This window comes from Orycteropus afer, unplaced genomic scaffold (assembly GCF_000298275.1).
Source record: "Orycteropus afer afer isolate SDZICR_OR568_19922 unplaced genomic scaffold, OryAfe1.0 scaffold00002, whole genome shotgun sequence".
NCBI classification, from domain to species: Eukaryota; Metazoa; Chordata; class Mammalia; order Tubulidentata; family Orycteropodidae; genus Orycteropus; species Orycteropus afer.
The window spans coordinates 22766591-22774102 of NW_006921589.1; positions in this window are offsets into that span (position 1 = coordinate 22766591).

Sequence of the window (7512 nt, forward strand, 5' to 3'; positions counted from 1 at the left end):
TCTTCGGTCTTCCTTATTCATTGTCCAGCTCTCAACTGCGAAGGAACTGTATCAAGTGCTGAGGAGCAAGGATATCTCCTTGAGGACTAAGGTGCGCCTGACACAAGCCATGATAGTTCCAATCGCCTCGTATGCATGTGAAAGCACTAGTAATTAGGTGTAAGTAATTTGATGTATACAAGGTAACAGCATATCACATGCTCTCAATAAAGGTAGTCCATTTCTTTCTTGATTGGCCACATCATACTCTGATTTCCCAAAAAAAGGAAAGCATTTAAGTCATGAGAGAGCCTTTCAGCACAAGTGAACTTGCTCAAATCATAATCTGCCAAGCTTTAAAGTGGAAATTCTTACCTATATCAGAAAACAACATCATGAAAAGAAATAGCATTATGCATTTTTACCTATATTGTCTCCCCATATAATGAAAATCTCAAACTGCTTTCTAAAACAGAACAGGTTCCCATGAGCTCTTTGGGCTCCATGCAAGGACATGATAAATTAAAAGCTAAATCACTTTTGAATAATTATGAAATTTACCTTATCAAGTGGATGTAATAGGCTTTCCAGAGTGAATAATGCAGTATCAAAGAATGTTTTTATAAAAATTATGTTTTTTGTATGCTACTTTTAAGAGAAATGAAATGAAATTGATTAATGAAACTGGTAAAAGTAATTGATCAAAATAAAGCCTGAGGAGGAAGTACACCCTCAGGATAGCATTTTTGCTTATTATATGATGCTTTTTAACTGATACCTATATACTATCATAGGTGCTCTGGTGGCTTAGTGGGTAAGGCATTTGGTGCTAACCAGGAGGTCAGTGGTTCAAACCCACTAGCTGCTCCATGGGAGGAAGATGAGGCAATCTACTTCCATAAAGATTTGCTGCCTTGAAAAACTGATGAAGGTCACTATGAGTTGGAATTGACTTGATGGCTGTGGGCTTTTTGTTTGTTTGTTTGTTGTTACATACTATCTGATGACAAGTAAGTCCTTCATTTCTGTAAGTCTCAATTTTCCATAAATAAAAAAGGGTAGATTGTATCTTTCTACCTAGCCCTATAATTTGTATGCAATCAAACCTTCTTAAGCTAATATAGGCTTAGTGGCATGATAGCATGGAATCATCTATAGGTAGTTTTTGAGATCTGACTGTTTTTACTTTGTGTCTCTTCCTCCAATTATGTTTTGCTTAGAAGAAAACAGAAATGAGCATTATATGAGAAGGGATATGAAACCGATTCAGAGTGACCTCCTCAATGTGACTGGGACATTCTACTCATTGCCATTGAGTTGATTCATGGTGACCCTATAGTCACTCTATAGGACACAGTAGAACTGCCCATAGGGTTTCCAAGGCTATAAATCTTTATGGAAGCAGACTGCCCCATCTTTCTCCTGCAGAGCAGCTGATGGGTTTGACCCACTGGCCTTTCTGTTAACAGCTGGGCACTTAACCACTGCACCATTCAGAGCTCCCTACATTATAATTTCTTATACAAGTTATAAACAATTTAGCATCCATATGGAGAAATTGAGAGCTGATCAAACTTTGAAAACTTAATTATATTAGATCAAGCAAAAGTACATCACGAGGGCTGTGACAAGTAGGAAGTGTTTCCAGAAATATGTTATCCATGACAAAACCAGTTCTATTCTTGGGCCTTCTGAATATTGCAACTGTTAGAGCCATAAGTTAATTGCAATAACTCATATTGATTACTTACTTAGTAATCATCAAAAAATTGTCTCTTTCAAGGTTTCCTAAGGATTCTAGTTATATCTGATTAACACTGGTGTAGAAATGAAGAAATACTATCAGGAGGATCTTCCATATTCAGCATCAAAATTTCAGAAGGATTGTTTCAGATTCAGAGAAAATATCAAGTATGGGAATTGGAATCAGAGAAACCAAATATATTTGGGAAATAATATGAAATAAACTTGTGATCCTGTGCATCTTCTAGGTAACTTTTCTAACTAGACTTGATAATACATTTTTCATATAGCCCGCATGACTATATATTTAGAGTAAATATTACTTTAGAAAGCTAGACATATTTTATTTCTACACTCATAAACATATGGACTCTCAACACATTCTCTCTTCCATCAATGTATTTGATGGAAATTGATTGTGTACACATCAGTAATTTGAAAGCAGTTTTACGGTCTCAGAGGAGGAGAAAAATGATGTTTTTAAATATATGCTGTTGTTATGTGCCGTTGAGTCAGACCTGACTCATAGCGACCCCTCCTTGGGTTTCCGAGGTGGTATCACTACGGAATTAGATTGCCCAACCTTCCTTCTGAGTAGTGGCTGGTGGGTTTGAACTGCCAGCCTTCTGGTTAGCAGTCAAATGTCTTAGGTACTATGCTACCAGAGCTCTGCTTTCATATCTTATTCCAAGAGCAAACATATTTTAAATGTTTCTAACGTAAAATCCTAGGACAACTAACTCACATACCATAGGTTCCATCAAAACTGACAATAATGGAATGAATAAATTTGTTTCCTTTCTCTGAGCTATTAAAAAATACCTTTAAAGATATTTTGGGACAATCGTAATAACAGACTAGGTTGAGACTCTGCATTATAATGAATCAGTACCCTTTCCATCATTTGAAGCAGTATAAAATAAAAAGTGTTATTAAGAAGTATCCAGGTAGCTTTCTCTATATAATATCAATGGGCAAAATATGCAATTAAGATCAGCTTGGCTTTATTCACCGCCAGTTGTAAAGATGTGTAAACCTGTAGTTCCCAGAGGGCCAGGAAGAGAAGCTAAGTTAAGTGGAGCTGCTTTTTAAAGTGTTTAACAAGGCAGAAACTGGAACGGAAGTGCCACAAACCAATATCCATTACCACAAAGTGATTGCTAAATTTTCTTGTAAAATAGCTCTCAGCTGGCCTATTCAGCATAGTCCTATTATAGCTAAGAGAGCATCCAACTTGTGATTGTTACCGTGAAGAAAGCAGACAGCAGAATATACAGGAGCAACAGAGAAGAAAGCAATATGCTTCCAGAAGTTTTAGGACAGATGTAAACTTCCATCAGTTTCTCCAGCAGTCTAAGAAAATAAACAGTGTACTTCCAGATGTAAATTATGGTGATTTATTTAGGGATCTATTATACATTTCTAATTATCTCTCATAGGTAATTAAGATTGACTTTCAAGAATAATAACACAAGTCTAGAGAAGATTTCAATAAGCAGTTGATTAATGGAAGGATAAAGCTTGGTAGGGCGGAAGTCACCAGAGCCCAGGCAGCTAACTGTAAGAACGTGTGCAAGTCTTTTCTGGTGAACAGACCTTGGTTTGCCTTTTGGTCAAAGAACGGTGTGGAAGACATTTTCCACTGTCTGTTCAGCAGATACTTCCCTTATCCACCAGAGCTCCTAATGATTGGCTTAGGAGTGGGGAAATCATCCAGGTCTGACTAACGAAATATGTAACAAAAATCTCCTGCAGAGATGTTCCTTTCCCAAATCAAAACACCAATCTGTAGGAGAAGAAAGTCTGTTACCATTCTTTATTGTCCCTGCCTGGAAGACAGAATGGTTGAATGTGCAGTAGCCATCTTGTGACCATGAAGCAATGAGCATGACTGGGGGGGCAGGGAAACTCAACACTAAAAATGTAGAAAGATGTAAACAGATGTAAGAGCACTAGGTGGCTAATGGTGTCACTGGTCACATTTCTGATTTCATACTTGTCATTCCAGTGACATTGGAAAAAAGCTTCATTCTCCCCATTTACCAAAATTATTCATAAAGTTATGTGCTGAATTAGGGGCTGATTACCCAGTAGGCAAGGTAAGCACAGGCGTACCTGCACTTACTTATTCATCTGCAGTGAACAACTTCACATAGGTTTCCCTAAATCTTTGAAAAGAGGCTTTGATTCTGTAGGAGAGTTCTGTGGGGTTGGGAGAGACATAAATGTCAGCCGTATCTATAAGCAGAATCTTTGATGTGGTGAAAAAATGTGAAATTGTTCACTACAGATCAATAAGTAAACACAAATCTGCCTGTGCTGACCTTGCTTACTGCTTAATCTGACCCTGGTGCCGACCCAGCTAAGAGCGTGCTGTCACTGCTGTTGGGTGCTGTTGAGTTGATTTGGACTCATAGCAACCCTAGGAGCGAGAGCTTTACTGTTTATTCAGCAAGGAAAAAAATAATAATGAAAAGGCAGAGAAGGTCTGGTGAGTAGCAGGAAAGGACAAATAAACAAATGCAAAGCCTTCCCAGGCAGATGGCCATTTTAATTGTCCCTCTGAGCACAAGTTAGTGGTATTTAGATAAAAACACGGAACTCCCTGTTTTCCCTAACAAAGCTGAGAGATTTGTTCCGTTGTAGGATTGCTTTAGAATATTTTATTATATTAACGTACATTTTGTTAAACTACTCAGGAAGTATCTTCCTACTGCTGCTTGGATCCTGAAGTCGACTTCAGTGTGGAATGGTGAATAATTGGTATGCCTGGGTGAACCGAAGCAATGAGAAGACTTTGTGTCCTTCTAATGAACAACATTCAGTTTATTTCTGGTGCTTTACTGAGAAAAGCTCTATATAAAGCTTCACTGTTTGATTTTTTTTTTTAATATGGGAATAGGAGAAGGCTTGTATTCTTATTTCCTTTCTCTCATTTGAAGACTATTGTACAATAGTATTTCTGATAAAAAGACTAACTATATTATGGTATCAAAAATGAAAGAATTCTGGCCTTAAATCATCATTTGTTCCTATGTAGTATACTACATTAAATAATCATAATAATGGAAATCACAGCAACAACCAACTCACTATAGCTTCACTGAGCAAAGTGTTTCTCATGGATTTCACATTTAATACAACACTCTTATGCACTCAGTTTTATTTTCCCCTTTGGACAGAGGGAATCGAGGCACAGAGAGGTTAAGTAATAGTGTCAAAGACACAAAGTGGATATGTGTTAGAGTAGGAATTTGAACACAGACAGCAGGACTGCAGAGCCTTCAATATCTCATTTTAAACAAAGCTTGATCTTTTGAGACTCAAACATATGTTATATTTCTTCACCATTAAGGGAAGTGCTTTCTAAGGCTCTGTGCCTGATACATTTCATATTATCTCATTTACTTTTGACAGGATCTTTTCTGATATGCATTAATTTGTTGATGAAGTAATTGGGGCTCAAGGGGATTAAAATAACCATATAACCAGTCAGGTACAGACCCAAGATTCAAATTTAGCTTTATCTGACTCCATAGCCCAAGCTTTTCTCTCTGATAAACTGATACTACCATAATTACATAATCATTTGATTTTTTTAGAGGTAGCATTAAGGATACACATACAGATACATGAGCACATACACAGATACATGCACACACACATATGTATTTAGCTATGCCATCGAACATGTATGTATGCATATGTGTGTAACACATGTGTATACATCTACATGCATATATGGATACATACATTACAAATACCTATACAGATATGAAGTAAATATTACTATAAATTGCAAAACATTGCATTTCTTAAAGCTGTAAAATATCACCTGGTATTCTATGTGGATTTAACTCAATACTATTCACTTTCTCAAGGTCCTAGGTAGCACAGTTTGCACTCAATAATTCACTTTCTCACATTCAATCCAGAATTTATAACTATGTAGTTTTAAGGTCACAGAAAAATCCTGAACTTCACCTATGTTCTTGGGTTTTCAAATTAGGAGTTTAAACTGTAATAAAAACCAAAATAGAATGGAGCTATTTGTGTGCTAAAAAACAGCAAGAAGCAACATTTCCACTTTATTTTTTATTATCTTTCACATGATTAATGATTAAAAACATGATTAATTTATATGAAAAACAAACTCTCAGGTTAATAGGATACCAGCCATGTGATTAATGTTATAATACTGTCCTCAGCTGCATTATTTCCACAATATTGTCTCCAGGTCAACTGACTGATATTTATTCCTAGTGCCACACTATGAAAATAAAACAAAACAAAGCAGCATTAAATAATAATAATAATAATAATAATAATCTACTTGTGGAATTTTACAAGGACTAATAATGTCTGATTGAAAGACCATGCAAGTTACGTAGTTTTACAAAGGCAGTTTCCAAAGATGAATTTCATTTACAAGAAGATATTACAGGGCAAAATCTATTAAAACCTAAAGACTCAGACAGATGGTGAAGTGTAAATTAATGTTCAGTACACTGCAGGAGACTCACAAGAACCTGCAACAATAGGTAGAGTGTAAAGAGCCTAATTTAAATGTGTAAAATATTCCCATCGCTGTCAAATTCCACCTCCACCCGCCCCCCAGAAAAAAGTCTTTCCCCATTATCCCATAGCTAAAAATCCCTCATAATTTACAGCAGTCTTCTCTTTAAAACTTGGCAAATTAGTCTGAATTCCATTTTATCTGCTCTTCCTGCTGCTCATGTTCTGATAGGTTGTTTAATTAGTAGTGAAATGGCCAGAAGTAAAGTACTTGAATTTGACAAAGGCCTGTACTCTCTAGATACTGGCTTTTCAAGCACTGAATAACACACAGTTCTCAAAGCAACCTTACAATGAGGTATCCCCATTTTACAAATGGCCTCCAAGGTGAAATGACTTGCTCAATGTTACATAGCCCTCGTTGGCCTAGGCTGTGACAATGGGGCATCATCATCATCAGAAGAAAGAAGGACGCAGATCCCAAAGATCATGTTGTTGTTATGTTGTTGTTGTTACGTGCCCTCGAGTCAAACCCGACTCATAGCGACCCCTCCTTGGGTTTCCGAGGCAGTATCACTACGGAAGTAGGATTGCCCAACCTTCCTTCGGAGGAGTGGCTGGTGGGTTTGAACCGCCAGCCGTCTGGTTAGCAGGCAAGTGTCTTAGCCACTACGCTACCAGAGCTCCCAAAAGATCATACATAACAATTATTTTAAAGCCTCTTAAAAATTAAGAGGAAAACAAAACAAAAAAAACACACCTCACTGCCACTGAGTCCATTCTAACTTGTAGTAACCCTATAAGAGAGAGAAGAGCTGTCCTATAGGGTTTCCGAGGCATAATCTTTAAGGCTACATCCTACCATATCTTTCTCCCATATTGCAGATGATGGGCTAAATCAACTGACCTTCTGGTTAGCAGCCAAGCCCTTAACCCATGCCACCAGGGTTTCTTAAAACCAAAAACAAACCTATCGCTGTTGAGTTGATTCTGCCTCATAGCCACCCTATAGCCAGAGCCACTTAGGCTCACATAAATAAAATCATTCAATCCCTCCAGAGTCAACATGAAAAAGTGTTACTAACCCTTCCCTCTGCCATTTTGTTATTCTAGTCTTTTTCAAAATGGTCTTCTTGATATTGTTGGGTAGGAAAAAAATAATTATATATGTATATATATAATTATAAATATATATATTTGTTGTTGTTGTTATGTGCTGTCGAGTCGGAACCAACTCATAGAGACCCCTCCTTGGGTTTCTGAGGCAGTATCACT